Genomic DNA, 16664 nt, shown 5'->3' on the forward strand with positions numbered 1-16664 from the left:
CCTAGATAAGTCTGACTCTGAGGTTTGATCTGTTTTGGGCTATGGTTGGGTTATGTTACACACTGAGTTTACCGAACTCGCCCTTTATTTTCATCTCTGCAGGAAATCCTCAACCATAGTGGGCTTGGAGTTGTGAGGGATTCGGAGTGGCCACATCATCTGCAAAGTTGGTTTTTCTAAGTTAGTTTATTTTTATTATTTTATATTCTGATTTAATTTTGGGTTTTAAGTTGTAATAAGGCCACTATTTAAATTTCTTTTTCCGCTATGGTTTTATTTTCTGAATATATTTATACTATGTCGAAACTGCTAGTGTTAGGATGCGCGAGTTTTCAAAATTAATGAACGTTTTCCAAGACTCAACAAGCACAACAAATGGATAGCCTAAAAATTGATAAACCGGCTTTTCATTCAACCGCTGTTTTTACAAAAACCACCCTAATCACTTAAACCAACAAATGCATACGAAGTCGTAAGTCCATGTGACACGTCAAATCTGGCAATAACGTCTGGGCCGGGTTTGAGGTGTTACATTTAGTGGTATCAGAGCCAAGTTACAACAACTCGACTGTGGAACGGGTCTAAAAACGGGAGTTTGTAAAGAAACACTGAATAAAGGTTTTTAAAAATCATTTTTTTGGAACTTGATTATAAATTGTTTTTGAGAATGTTTCCAATATTTTCTCTTTACAAATAGATGATTTTAAAGATTAAAATTGGTTTTCTAAAATTAGGTTTTTTTTTTTAGAAGGTGGCACACCAAATCTCAGGCCCAAGTCTGTAAATTTTTTGAGCCTTTCTGATTGTTTCTGAAATATCTGCTATATGCTTGTACAAAACCTTATCATGGTACTTTAGTTAGGGTAACACTGGAACTGTAGAAACTTTGATAAGTAGACTGAGACTGTAACTAGGCTACCGCAAAAGGAAACAAACACAAACTCTGAATTACTGTTATTCATAAGACATCTGTAATAAACACTAAAATATTAAACTGATTCACAAAATTCTTAATCAGATCATACGAAATGAGTACACGAGCAGCTCGTGGAAGAGGCCGTGGACGTGGCTGAGGTAATGCTCAAGCTGAATCTTTGTTTTCAGGACATGTGCCGACAGCAGATGTACTGGTACCACCGAAAATGGAGGTAGAGTCTCATGATCGAGGTGCCAGGGATGATGCTCTATCCCAGGCAATACTCCAAGTTTTGGAAAAGGTTGCTGGGGCAAGTACGAGAAATGAAATTCGAGGGTCTATTTCTGAGCGACTCCGGGCTAATGGAGCAGAGATATTTAGGGGCGTATCTGGTGTAGCTCCGAATATGGCTGAGTATTGGTTAGAAGCCACAGAGCGGATTATGGATGATCTGGACTGATCTATGGAGCAGAAGCTGAAGGGAGCCAGATCGTTACTCAGGGATGAGGCTTATCAGTGGTGGCTCACGGTGAGAGATGGAACTCCTACTGATAGTGTGACTTAGGAGCTGTTTAAGACAGCTTTCAAAGGAAAGTATGTTGGGGCTAGTTACGTGGACGCTCGCCGGAAAGAATTTCTAAACCTGGTCCAAGGGAGTAAGCCAGTGGCTGAGTATGAGTCTGAGTTTACGAGATCGAGTCGGTATGCTTCGGGATTGTCGCTATAGAGTATGAGCGTAGCGTCGCCGAGGATGGTCGAGAGATGAACTTAGGTCTTGATCGCTCAGTAGGGAGCGTAACCCATTGCTTTAGTGGAGAAAGCTAAGATAGCTGAGGAAGTGAAGCATACAGAAAGACAGAATTGTGAGAAAGATCAGAACCGTTTTAGGAGAGATTCAAGACTTTCAGGTGGTATGAACAGGAATGTTAAGAGAGCAAGGGTAATGGAGCCAGTTCGAGCAGTACTGATGAATACTGTTAGACCGCAGGGTTGTAGGAATTGTGGGAAGATGCATATGGGTGAGTGTCGAAAACGTTCTGGTGCTTGTTTCCGATGCGGATCTATGGAGCATAGGGTTAAGAATTGTCCCCAAGAACCAGATTAGGTTCAAGTTTTAGAGCAGAGGGTCACTCAACCAGTGAGGGGTAGACCACAGTTTCCGAGAGGACATGGGCAAGGCAGAGGTGGTAATGGAAATGGTCGAAGAAGAAGAACGCCTGGCAGGGGTGCTGGATTTGCTGAGGCTCGTCAGCCAATGTTGGTGTATGCAGCTCGTCGCTGAGAGGAGGGTGATACACCTGACGTCATAATTGGTACGTTTCTGATTTCCAATATTCCATACACTGCGTTGATAGATGTTGGATCTACCCATTCATATGTTGCATGTGCTATATCTGGGTCGCTGAGTGTGCGTTCTAAGGAGACCGTGAGTGGGGTATCTGTACTAAGTCCTTTGGGTCACTCGGTTAGGGTAGAAAAACTGTATAGAGATGTGCCTATAGAAACTCAAGGAAAAGTTTTCTCTGGAGATCTGATGGAGCTACCTTTCGGAGAATTCGATCTCATTTTTGGAATGGATTGGCTTGTTAAGCATAGGGCTTCTCTGGATTGTACTGCTAAGCAAATAATGTTAAAGACCACAAAGGATGAGGAGGTTTTGGTGATAGGCAAGCGTAGGGATTATCTGTCTAATGTGGTGTCAGCATTGAAAGCCGAGAAGTGGATTCGAAAGGGATGTGAGGCTTATTTGGCATTTGTAAGCCAATCAAAAGCTGAGGATCTGACAGTGGATAAAATTAGAATCGTCTAAGATTTTCAAGATGTTTTTCCAAAGGAGCTTCTGGGTTTGCCCCCGAACCGAGAGGTTGAGTTTGGAATCGACTTGTTGCTTGGAACGGCACCGGTGTCTATTGCACCTTATAGGATGGCACCGAAGGAGTTGGTGGAGCTGAAAGCCCAAATTCAAGAGTTATTGGATAGAGGCTTCATTAGACCAAGTGTGTCTCGTGGGGAGCACCGGTGTTGTTCAGAAGAAGAAAGATGGGTCAATGCAGATGTGCATCGATTATCGGCAGTTGAACAAACTGACAATTAAGAACAAGTACCCACTGCCGAGAATCGATGATTTATTCGACCAACTTAGAGGAGCTTCAGTATTTTCCAAGATTGACCTTCGATCTGGGTATCATCAGTTGAGGGTTAAGGAGGTGGATATTCACAAGACGGCATTTAGAACTCGGTATGGTCACTATGAGTTCTTGGTTATGCAATTTGGGTTGACGAACGCACCTACGACATTTATGGATCTGATGAATCGAGTGTTCCAGCCATACTTGGATCGATTCGTGGTTATCTTTATTGACGATATTCTGGTTTATTCTAAAACTGAGGAGAAGTATAATGAGCACCTTTATATTGTGCTGCAAGTGCTGCGGGAGAATGAGCTTTATGCGAAATTCAGTAAGTGTGAGTTCTGGTTGAGAGAGATAACTTTCTTGAGGCATGTTGTCTCTGCAGAAGGGATCAAGGTGGAACCTCGAAAGATTGAAGCGATTCTAGAATGGAAGCCACCGAGGTCAGTGTCGAAAATTCAAAGTTTTCTGGGTTTAGCTGGTTACTATAGAAGGTTTGTGGAAGGATTTTCTGTGACGGCAGCGCCTTTGAAAAAGCTTATAAGGAAGGGAGTACCGTTTGTTTGGACTGAGAAACAACAGGAATCTTTTGAGAAGCTGAAGAAAGTTCTGACCGAGGCACTGTCTCGATTCAAATTGAGTCCGAAAAAGATTTTATTGTATGCGATGATGCATCACGTGTAGGGTTAGGTCAGATCTTGATGCAAGAGGGTAAAGTGGTTGCTTATGCATCACGACAGCTTAAACCACATGAAGTTAACTATCCTACTCATGATCTGGAGTTAGTAGCGGTAATCTTTGCGCTTAAGATTTGGAGACATTACCTGTACGGAGAAAGGTGTACTATATACACAGATCATAAGAGTCTTAAGTACTTGCTGACTCAGAAAGAGCTGAACCTGAGGCAACGGAGATGGATAGAGTTGCTTAAGGATTATGACTGCACGATTGAGTATCACCCAAGCAAAGCTAATGTGGTGGCTGATGCCCTAAGTCGTAGAACTGTATCTGATCTGAGAGCCATGTTTGCTGGTTTGAGTCTGTATAACAACGATAGTCTGTTAGCAAAACTGTAAGTTAGGCCGACCTGGGTGGATGAGATTAAGGAAAAACAGTCGAGGGATGAGTCCCTGGTTTCTCGATTCTGGCAGGTTAAGAATAGGGATACTTTTGAGTTCAGACTGAACAGTGAGGGAGTTCTGTGTTACCGAGGTAGAGTTTGTATTCCGAAGGACTCTGACTTGAGGCAAGCAACTCTAAAAGAAGCTCATGGAGGTCTGTGTGCTATGCATCCTGGAGGGAGTAAAATACATCGCGACTTAAAGGAGTTGTATTGGTGGCCTAGATTGAAGCGAGAGGTAACGGAAGTTGTGGGAAAATGTCTGACTTGTCAGCAAGTGAAAGCTGAACATCAATTACCTTCCAGACTTTTACAGCCAGTGAAAGTACCACTTTGGAAGTGGGAGAGGGTAACCATGGATTTTGTGAGTAGGTTACCCTTGACACCGTCGAAGAAGGACTCGATTTGGGTAATGGTGGATAGGTTGACCAAATCTGCTCATTTCATACCTGTCCGCACTGATTATTCACTTCAGAAGTTAGCCAAATTGTATGTGGCGGAAATAGTGCGACTTCACGGAGTGCCAGTGTCGATTATTTCTGATCGAGATTCTAGATTCACATCTCGGTTTTGGCAAAATTTGTATGAGGCGTTGGGTACGCGGTTGAACTCTAGTACAGCCTTTCATCTTCAGACTAATGGTCAGTCGGAAAGGGTTATTCAGATTCTGGAAGACATGTTGAGGGGATGCGTTATCGTCTTTTGAGGCAGTTGGGAGGATTACTTACTGTTGGCAGAGTTTGCATACAACAACAGTTATCAGGCAAGTATTCGAATGGCTCCTTATGAGGCACTGTATGGGCGAAGATGTCGTACACCAAGTTGTTAGACCGAGTTGGGTGAACAGCGTGTTCTTGGACTGAGTTGATGATGAATCGAGGATAAGGTCAAGTTGATTAGAGACCGGTTGAAGGAAGCATCTGATAGACAGAAGTCATATGCAGATTTGAAGCGCAAGGAAATTTAGTACTCTGTGGGTGATATGGTCTTCTTGAAGGTTTCACCTTAGAAGAAAATATTAAGGTTTGAGAGGAAAGGCAAGTTAAGTCTGCGGTTCATTAGGCCTTATCGGATTCGTAAGCGAATGGGTCCAGTGGCTTATCAGTTGGAGCTACCTCCAGAGTTAGATAGGATTCATGAGGTCTTTCACGTCTCCATGTTAACGCGGTATCATTCTGACCCAACTCATGTTGTGTCGGTTACAGAGATCGAGGTCCAAACAGACTTGACTTTTGAGGAAGAGCCTGTGTAGATTTTGGATCGAGATGTTAAGATTTTAAGGAGGAAATCAATTCCGCTAGTAAAGGTGCTGTGGCGTAATCATGGCAAAGAGAAAGCTACTTGGGAGCCAGAAGTGGCGATGCATCAACAATATTCTCATCTGTTTGATTTAGGTAAAATTTCGAGGACGAAATTTCTTTGAGGAGGGTAGAGTTGTAACGCCCCAATTTTCGAGTTTTCTGTGTTTCTGTGATTTTTAAAATTTTTGTGTGTTCTGGTTGGTTAATATATATATTTTAGCAGGTTAGTGGGCCTTTGGAAGGCCCAAACTTAAGTTAAATCCGTGGTAGTCTTTGAAATTTTAATTTTATGAACAGGTGATGCAATTGGCATTTGGGCTTTTAAGAATAAAGGGGTAAAAGATGACACAAAAAGGAGTGTGGTGTAGTGGCAAGGTGGCGCCACTTAAGGGACAAGGAAGTGACGCCATAGAGGAAGCAAGGGGTCCAAGGTTCAAGTCTTGGCTCTTGCAATATATTTTGGTTTTTCTTTTCAATAAATCTGGAAGCAAGTAGGTGTGCTTTAAAGTTTAATGTATTGGATTTATGACACAAATGAGTTGATGGCCTAGTGGTGGTGGCGTGAGTTGGCATGCGAGAGGATTTTGGTTCAAATCCCTTGGCACGCAAAGGTTGATTATTTTGCTATGTTGGGACGGTAAGAGTTGGTGTTGGTTTTAAACTCTAGTGATGGAGGGATCCCATATCGGGGAAGCTAACATAAGAGTAGATAGAGAGCTGGCTTTAAATAGAGCAAGCCATGAGGAGAGTAGACATACCCTTCTTGGCTGATCCCTTTCGCTTTGTGACGTGTTCATTTGGGTTGGGCGTCATCTAAGAGTGTTTGGAGCACGGATTAACTGCAGTCTCCTAACAGGTGTGTATTTCTCATTACTCTAGCAGTAGGACGGCTATTTCGGGCCACGATGGGTTGAAATGGGCCATGTGGTCCCAATGGGTCCGTAGGCCCAAGTGGATAAGTTGTAGAATTACCGAAATACCCCTGTAGGATAGAATTTTTGAAATACCCCTATAGGGTAGAATTACCGAAATACCCCTGTAGGGTAGAATTACCGAAATACCCCTGTAGGATAGAATTACCGAAATACCCTTGTAGGGTAGAAATACCGAAATACCCCTGTAGGGTAAAATTACCGAGATACCCTTGTGGGGTACAATTACCATTTTGCCGATAGGGCGTTAAATGACTATTTTGCCCTTCGGGCGTAAATGACTAACTTGTGTGATGATTGGGTTAGTTGACGTGGATTTATGTTAGTTATCATTAATTTGTAAGTCTAATGAGTTAGTGATCGACTGTAGAATTATCGCGTGGGAGATATCGTCATCAATCGTCATCAACCAGGTGTGTAAACGACACCCTCCCTTAGATCGAATCAAGAAAGCGAAATACCAAAACGTTGGTATTTTGTGAACTCATGACGTCACGAGCACTCGTGAGACGATTGTTAATGAATATGGTAAATTTGGATGATTAGAGTGCAGAGTGTGCATTTTCGTGCACAACGATATTTTTGGGCTTAATGGGCCGAAAACAGGCCAATGGGCCAACGGGCCCACTTTGGTAAAAAGGCAAGGTAAGTACTTCTGATTACTTGGTAAACGTTAGAATGAGCATGAAACCTTAGCAATAGGTAATAATTCTTGAAATACCCTTATGCATGCAAAATTACGATTTTACCCCTAGGGTTATTTTTTTTTGAAAAGCATGATGTCTTGTTTACGTATCGTATGCCATGACATATTATTTCATTGCATGGGACATGGGTTTATAATGATGGAGGAAGCGTTACGCGACCTCATTTGCAATCTGGTGGCCTCGCCACATATATTCTGATACGGTGACTTCACACAAAGATCCGCGACCTCATTTGCAATCCGGTGGCCATCGCATATATATATCTATTCGGTGGCCTAGCCACAATATTCAGATCTGGTGACTTCGTCACAATATCTGGCAACCTCCCTGCAATTTCTGTGGTGTCTAGCGGTTGGGTGGGTCGAGTAGTCTCCCCACATGGTGTAAGGCTGGTACAAGGGTGTTATTGATGGATCTGGGTTGGGATTTCTACATTAATGATATATTTGTTCTGTATCTGCTATGGGCCTATGGGTTTCATTCTGATTTCTGTACTGGGCCAAGGCCTAGATAAGTCTGACTCTGAGGTTTGATCTGTTTTGGGCTATGGTTGGGTTATGTTACACACTGAGTTTACCGAACTAGCCCTTTATTTTCATCTCTGCAGGAAATCCCCAACCATAGTGGGCTTGAAGCTGTGAGGGATTCGGAGTGGCCACATCATCTGCAAAGTTGGTTTTTCTAATTTAGTTTATTTTTATTATTTTATATTCTAATTTAATTTTGGGTTTTAAGTTGTAATAAGGCCACTATTTAAATTTCTTTTTCCGCTGTGGTTTTATTTTCTGAATATATTTATACTATGTCGAAACTGCTAGTGTTAGGATGCGCGAGTTTTCAAAATTAATGAACGTTTTCCAAGACTCAACAAGCACAACAAATGGATAGCCTAAAAATTGATAAACCGGCTTTTCATTCAACCACTGTTTTTACAAAGACCACCCCAATCACTTAAACCAACGAATGCATACGAAGTCCTAAGTCCATGTGACACGTCAGATCTGGCAATAACGTCTGGGCTGGGTTTGAGGTGTTACAGCATGTTAGTCGTATGTCCTTTTCGTCACGATTTTTTTGAGGATCTGCATTCATTGCTTCGATTCTCGACTTTCTCTTCAGGCTTTGTACCCGTCTCCAAGTTTCACGAGTAATCTATGTTTCTTAGATATCACTCTTTTTCCCCTGGTTGAACTTTGTCCTTGCTTTGAAGCTCTTGTGTTTGTCAATTTTTCATCCAGGTAATGCTTAACATTTCTTTATGTCAAAGTATGTTATTCCACTATTTATCATTATGTTATTCCACTATTTATCATTTAAATAAACCACGTAATGGGATACATGAGAATGGTCAGGTAGGGACAAAAGGATACCTCACATTTATTTATTTCAAATGTAGCAAACAAAGAAGGTTAATCAATGATAGTAAATCCTTAATTCCCAAAAACTGAAAATGTAACACTCGAGGGTATGAAGTGCTTTTCGATTCTCACGACTTAGAACCGAGTCATCGCTTTAGCCTTTGGCTATGGAAAACTTAGCTAAGCATGGTAGAGACCATACTTAGCATTTTAAGAAAATAAAGTAAATACTAAATCAAAAAAAGAAATTTATTAAAACTAGAAAGAAACAAAGAGTTTAATAAATGCAAAGTGAAGAATGCTCATGGATCCGTCCCCCCCTTGAGGCTTACCCCAATGGGGTATTTATAGTCCTCAAAAATCCTAAAATGTAGCATTCAAAATTAAGAGTAAAAATCCTAAATAAACAAATAAATATAAATCTTAATCCTAATTTGAATTTAAATGGGCGGTTAAGTCTCTTTCTTCATGCCAAATGTCTTTTAGAAATTGCTGACTAGACTTTCTAGAAATTGCTGACTGGACGCCACGTCAGCGACATCATGCTCCAAGTCACGCCCAGTAATTCGGCCATGTATCAAAAAAATTCGAAATTGCTCAATTTCGTCGACTTAAGCTCAATTTCTGCAATTCAATGTCCTGAATAAAAAAAGGAATGAAAAATGCCAAGTTAGCAACTCAAAATAGCTAATAAAGGAGTAATCAACCACGAAATAATGTATAATTTAAACACTAATCACCTTCCTTTTCATCTTATTCTGCAACTTATAGCACTTAGACTTAATGTGCCCTTTCTTCTTGTAGAAGTTATAGGTTTTACCTCTATTTGAAGATCTCTATCTACCCTTAGATTTACCACGAGGATTTCATTCATGTGTCCTCCCACAATTATCATCAGTATTTCATTCTTGTCTCCCATAAAAAAATGAGATCCTTTCCCTAAAAGTTGGATCCAGACACAATATGCTTCATCTTGTCATACGATATTAAGGAAGTATAGATTTCATCAACTGTGAGAGATTCGTGGCTATAAAAAATCGTATCTCTAAAGGTTGAATAAGACAGGGGCAACGATAAAAGTAGATTTAACCCTAAATCTTCTTTATCATACTGAACCTCCATGACCTCTAGTTGAGAGAATTTCTTTAAACACGATTAAGTGTTCGTGCACAAACGCACCTTCCTTTAAACGATGAGCATAAAGGCGTTGCTTCATATACAACTTGCTAGTTAAAGTTTTCAACATGAATAGCTATTGTAGTTTTACCCATAATGTACCAGCGGTCTTCTTCTTCATCACGTCCTGAAGAATTTCATTCAAAAAATGTAGATGTAATTGCATTAAAGCCTTTCGATCTTTACATTTCTTCTCTTCCTCCGTTAATGTCGAAAGCATCTTATCTAACCCTAGCAGAGCATCCTCCAAATCTATCTGCATAAGATCTGTCTACATCTTTATCTGCCACAATGAGAATCTGGTGTTGCAATCCAATAGTGGAATATCATACTTCATTGTCGCCATTACCATGATCAAAAATAAGCAACCCGAAAAGCTTTAATAGCACTTTGTTAAAAACAAAACTTCGATAATGGCAAAGTAGAAAGATCACAAAGAAAAGGAAAGAAAAATAGAACACATATATTTTACGTGAAAACCTTTTTAGGAAAAAAGACACCACGGGCAGAGGAGAAGAAAATTCACTAATGTCGAATTCGAATGATAGAAGAGGAGTTTTGACTACATCTATTTATAGGTTGAAAAAACCTAATTCTAATCAATGTCAAATACATTATGCTAATGAATGCTAAATATATTATACTAATAAGTACTAAATCTTCTAGAAAAGAAATATAGTTTGTTTAACTTGAATTGCAAGCAATCTCTTAGAATTTGGGTCACACAACTCTAACAGAAGAATCCTTGAAAACTAGGCAAACAAAATAGCTTTCTTGAGCAAAAGATAGTTTGCGGCAACAAGGGTGTAGCACCCTAAGCCCGGCCCAGAAGTTATGGCCGGATCTGGCATGCCACATCAAAAACGTTAAAAAAAAATTTTTCCATTCTAAGTCCAGAAAATCGTACTTGATGTTCAAAAGATTAATTCATTAAGGGTTAAAGTGAATGGAAGTCATGCACCGGTAGGAAACCGGAAAAGAGGTGGTGAGTCCATCGGACCGCTATACCAAGCTCCTTCGGATCCAATCCTAGACATGCATACCGCCATTGCCACACCTTAACGTTATGGATATTTCTAGAAACCGATTTGATTAAGTCATTTTAGGAAAAGTGATTAATTTTGGAAAATACTTTCATTGCGGAAGCTTTGCTTGTTGTCGTGTTATTTTGAAATCAATGTTGTTTTTGAAAACGCCCTAAAGCTATCCAGTTTCAACAGTTAAAATAAGTAATACCTATCTTAGTAATACATATTAAAACCATCAAAAATAAATAAGCGGCCTTATTACATTTAAAAGCCCAAAACCTCAAACGTAATTAAAAGGATGTCCAGTTCACGGAAGAAAATCAAACTTTCGAGCGGGTGGCCACTCCGAATTCCCTCACGACTCCAAGCCCACTATGGTTGGGGATTTCTGCGTTGATGAAAATAAAAGGGTGAGTTTGGGGAAACTCGGTGTGTAAGGAAAACCCATTCAAAGCCCAAGTCACTCAAGCCCATTGGGCCTAAGCCCATTCAGTAATAATGGTCTTGGGCGAGCCCTTTTCATTTACAATAAACCGGGCCTTAGCCCTTATTCAGATAACAAGATGGCCCATAGGCCCATTTCAAAATACATGCAACATCAAGAAACATATGCAAGCCCATTTGGGGAGACTACTCAACCCACCAACCACTACACTCCACCCATACCACCATACACTCCATGTGGGGATAGCTCAACCCACCCAAATTAACACTCCACAGATTGCGACATTGTTTGCTCGATTAACGATAAATTGAGGCAAAGCCTCCAAGACGTGGACAAGCCACTTTCAGACTTCCTCCGTCAATATCCCATCCCATGCATCGATAATAACAACATGGCATGTAGCAAATAACAACATCAAACATGCATTTAGGTCAATTTAATCCTAGGGGTATTTGGTAATTTATCTACTAGGGTAAAACTATAAATTTTCCACTTTTAAAGGTATTTCAGTAATTTATCTATTTTAGGGTTTTTCATGCATATTCTTACCTTTCACGTACTAACAGAATCACTACCGAGGGTTCTTATCGAATTGGGCCCGTTGGCTCATCATTCCAATTTTGGCCCATTAAGCCCAAAAATATCGAGGGCACAGAAATCATGCACTTTGCAGTCCAAACATTACAGCTTACCAAAAACATTAATCGATTTACCTCACGAGCATTCGCACACTTATAAATCTACAAAATACCAGTTTTCGGCATTTCGGCTTTTTGGCTTTTGCCGATCTAGACTAAGAAAGAGGGTGTTAGTTACACACTGCTTGCACGATATCTTGTGAGATCCACACACGAACCGCCTACAATTGGATTACTAACACGTTAATCTAACTATTCAAATACGAACTACGATTAATCCCTTACAATATTCGCCAACCACACCTACAGATCATAGTAAGCTTATAAGAAATCAATAAGCAACCCATTAACAAATTTTTGTCAATGTTTACCACATAATCATAATTTCACTGCAAGCTGTCTCCTGAGCAACAGTCACTAAATCATTTATAACTGGAGCTACGAAACTCCAAATCAAGTTCCGTTAATTTTCCTGAAAATAGACTCATATATCTTCTATCCATAAAATTTTCAGAATTTTGGTTTAGCCAATCAATACCAGATTTTTCTCAAAGTTTCCCATGTTTCACTGTTTGACTAATCTGACCACTCTTCATTACGAATCAAATTTCTCATTGTACAGAATTCAAAATATGTTCTTGTTTATTTCATTAGAAACTAGACTCAATAAGCTTTAATTACATAATTTATTCAGCTTCTAATTCATCTCCCACAATTTATGGTGATTTTCCAAAGTCACATTACTACTGCTGTCCCAAGCAGATTTATTACCAAATCACTCTTTCATACACCTATCTTGCATGCATGTTATTTAAACATGTATATCACCAATCAATCATCACATATCTATGATTTTTACTTAAGCATAATTTCCATTTCATCATTTTAAAGCACAACATGTTAGCCGATTTTTCCCTTTAGCATCTAAGGCACATGCATGCTCATTTGTTTGGCTCAACTTCACATATCTTCCATTTTTCATCAAAAGAACATGAGACAACAACCATTTCCTTCATTTTAATTCATGACCAAATGCTCACAACACAACTAAAAATCAAAATATACTTCAAGAGTTAAGGTAGAATCAAGAAGAACTCATGAACCTCAAAATAGAAGCAAGGTACCAAGAACTTACCTTCAATTTTCCTCCTCCTAATGATCGAATACTCAAGAGCTTTCTCCTCTCCTTTCTCTTCTCTAACTTTCAGCTATGATGAACAAAGATGGACAAAACTTTGTTCTTTTCACCCTTTTCTTTTAATAAAACTTCATATTTCATCCATTTAATTCTTTAATACAAAAGACATGATATTCTTATCATGAAACATTTACCTAACCCATTATCATGGAACATTTACCTAACCCATTATCATGGAACATTTACCTAACCTATTATCATGAAACATTTACCTAACCCATTATCATGGAACATTTACCTAACCTATTATCAATTTGTATCAATTTGTACCATAAATTATGGATATCAAGTGTACATTTTGTCTACAACAACATGATGGTTGGCCACTTCATGTAAAATGGGAGGTTTGTCATGCAAATCCTCCTATTTTGCACTCCTATTTATTTGGCCACTACAAATTAGCCTATAGCATTTTCAAACATTTTCACATAGGTCCTATTTAATAATTTCACTCCCTTTTCCTTATGGAACAAAAATTAACTAAAATTAGCGGGTTCTATCTTAAGTTTGGGCTTTCTAGAGGCCCACTAACATAATTAAACCTATGCCAACATTCACAGAATTCCCGAAAATTGGGGCGTTACAAAGGGTTTTTGAGACCTTCAAGTAAAATGAAAATTCAATTGAAATTATAAGAATCAAATACAAAATTTCCTAAATTAAGCAACCAAAGAAAACATACAAATAAAAAGAATGGATTGATGAAACTAAAACTAGAAGTTGTATGGAGGCAAGTTACAAGGATAGTTGTATTAGTCTCTTTTAATGAACAAGCATCAACAAAGAATTATAGTGACATTTAATCAGCCACTCAAATTAAACTAATTAAACTAATTTAAGTTATGAAAAAGTTCCTCAACCTCAACCATTCTTAAATTGTAGCAAAAGTCTGTTAGGACCACAATAAAAATCTAATCTTGAAGAAACAAACTCCCTTGGGAAAAGTTTATTAATCAAAATAATCAAGATACGTTAAAAGCATATATTAGACCTAAGTTACCTAAAAAAACAAATAAACAATACTTCCTTTATCTCCAAGTAATGACTTAGTCATAATCCTATTCAGCAAGATAAATTAATCTAAAATACTATAAAATTCGTAATAAATAAATTCCTAAAATATAAGACTTAATAAATACATAATTGTACTTATAAATAATAATAATAATAATAATGAATCCAATATGACTAAGCATTAATCCGAAGTCCAAAACTAGTAATTCTTGATTTAATCACATACATAATTTTTTATTTGCATGCAGTCTTCACTAAAATGATCATAACTTGAGTTCTCAAACTCGAAATAACACAATTCAAAGTGTGTTGCAAAGCTAAAAGATAAATTTTCAATCTATAAAAGATAAATCAACCTAAAAATGCATGGATCCCATTAAAAAATGAATTGCAAATATGTTGATCTTCCATACTTAAAAAATGACATACTTAAAAAATGACACCTTTAATTAATTTAATTTAATAAATTTCATCTCATTTGCCATGTATCACTAAAGTCATTCTTCTACTGCCCCTAGTTTATCCAAGGCCACGGGGTACTTTGGTTTGGGGACATTCAAACAATGCATCTACACGACAAAGGTGGATTGTTCATGGCTACTTTTGAAATCCTCTATAAATAGATATTCAAGATAGGAAGATATAGTATATGTGTAAAGAAATTAAAATATATTATGAAATTCTGATTGGATTAAAAAATTCTTGCTTTTAATTTACAAATTGTATTCTTTAATAAATTTATATTAACAGAAGTTGTTTCAAATAAAAGAAAAAAATTAATCTTTTATTAAATATGAGTATGATCATGAGAACAAATAGAATTTTGGTTTAGTTATGAGATTAAATTTAATGTTAAATAGTCAATGAAGGATTAAATTAGCAATTAACTTTTTAAGAAATTAGAGGAAAATTGGATAAGTTTGACGTGAAAGTAAAAGGTTAAAAGGAAAAAAAACTAAAACTAACAAATTTCAAAAGAGAGAGAAAATAATGTGTTTATTTTTTAAGTAGTTTATATTAGATTTTTGTAGATTAAGATAATTAGGAGTTTAAATTGAATTAGGATAATTAGAGTTTTAATCTAGATAAGATGATTAGGAATTTAAGTTTTGCAAAATACAGAGGCCATAAGACTCAACATGCTTCAGATTCATATTCACCTAAACTGGATAAACCATAGGCCTCCATCACACGTACGGTACGATATATGGTTCGGAGCAGCATGCACTTGCTCTTCGTTCTCGTCGGTATCACCGAAGACACTTTGATCTTTATCGTCTTCTCGGCCTCACATATTGCACACGACATTGCCTATATCTGAAGTGAAAATGCAAACTTAAATTAGGCTACGAAACTCAAGACTCCAAATTAATATCAAACTTATTAGTTTTGATAATGTGAACTTATCAAGTATATATTTTAAATTTATTTATTTTGTTGGGATAATTTCCGTTTAAAAACTAATGTGTGTTTTTAGTTTAAAAATTATAAAGTAAATAATTTATTTCTTTTAAATCAAAGTTTTGATAATTTCCAATCCATAAAAGTTTATCAAGTATTTAAATTTATTATTTGATGGGATAATCTCAATTAAGTATTTAAATTTTTAATTTTTGTGCATCTTAAAGTCACTGCATCTTGTGAAACCAGAACTTAGTCCTTCAATGATCCCCCAACTTTGTTACATCATACATCTACAATTGTTGAGTGAATTTTTTGATCTTGGCTATGATTTTTTTATCTCTAACTTCATTTAGCGGAGCAAGCAATCCTTCTTTTGAAGAAATTGAAAAAACATCTGTCCTTTTGGATGCAGTTTTGAGCGCAAAAATCTCAGTATTCATCATAAGCTAAATAACAGCTAAAATTGTATAAAGATCAAGTCTTATTTTTTCAGTCTTTCCTTGTAGAAAGTTTAAGCAATGAATAAAATTGATCCTAACTCAGGCACAGATTTATTTTCTGAAAGTTCAAACACCCCCCAGTATCATTAATATTTATAATATTGGTGTTGTTTTTGTATTTCCTGTTCTATTGTACAAAGTATAAACTCTTTCTTTTCCTCTCAATCATTGCTCTATATATTAATTACTTAAAATTCTTTAGATAATAGGGAACATTACAAATGTGAGAATAATTAAAAAAACAACAATGAACAAATCTGATGTGAACAACAATAGAATCCACAACATATATAGAAAATACAAGACAATTTCAAATCTCCAATTTTACAGTACAAAAATCTCACACCACCTACACAATTTCACATAGTACTGATGTGAACAACAATATATTTGATCGCATGAAGAGCAGCAGCAGAATAAAAAAAATGGCAATGGCTTCTATACCTGAAGAGGAAAAGTTAAAAGATGTCATTATCATATGTAGTTGAAGAATCTTGAAATAAAAGACAATGTCATTCAGTCTTCCAAATTGCAACTGCTGACCATCACGAACGTGCTTAACACCTTATTGAAAACATTTTCTACCACTTTTAATTCAAATGATAAATCGTGTGGGAATATTAGACATTGCCAAAACCAGAGGATAAAAATCGAAACTAGGATCTTCTCTAAATTATTATTTGCTTGAGAAAGAATCTAAACATGCAAAATACTTGTGGATTTTTATATATAAACAAAAGGGTTAAGTATTTCCTAAAACAAAGATTATGAATTACCTGACATTAATCATAATTA

At 37.3% G+C, this 16664-nt stretch overlaps 1 long non-coding RNA gene across 1 annotated transcript; it reads right to left on the bottom strand.

Annotated features, from left to right (window-relative positions):
* Positions 1 to 8697: 8697 nt before the first annotated feature.
* On the bottom strand, positions 8698 to 10981 carry LOC128283573 (uncharacterized). The gene is made up of 3 exons (XR_008273950.1): positions 10933 to 10981; positions 9734 to 9941; positions 8698 to 9105 (listed from the first exon to the last, which is right to left on the bottom strand). It is a non-coding gene; the product is annotated as an uncharacterized LOC128283573 (long non-coding RNA).
* Positions 10982 to 16664: the final 5683 nt, after the last annotated feature.

Source organism: Gossypium arboreum, chromosome 11 (genome assembly GCF_025698485.1).
Source record: "Gossypium arboreum isolate Shixiya-1 chromosome 11, ASM2569848v2, whole genome shotgun sequence".
Classification (NCBI taxonomy): Eukaryota; Viridiplantae; Streptophyta; class Magnoliopsida; order Malvales; family Malvaceae; genus Gossypium; species Gossypium arboreum.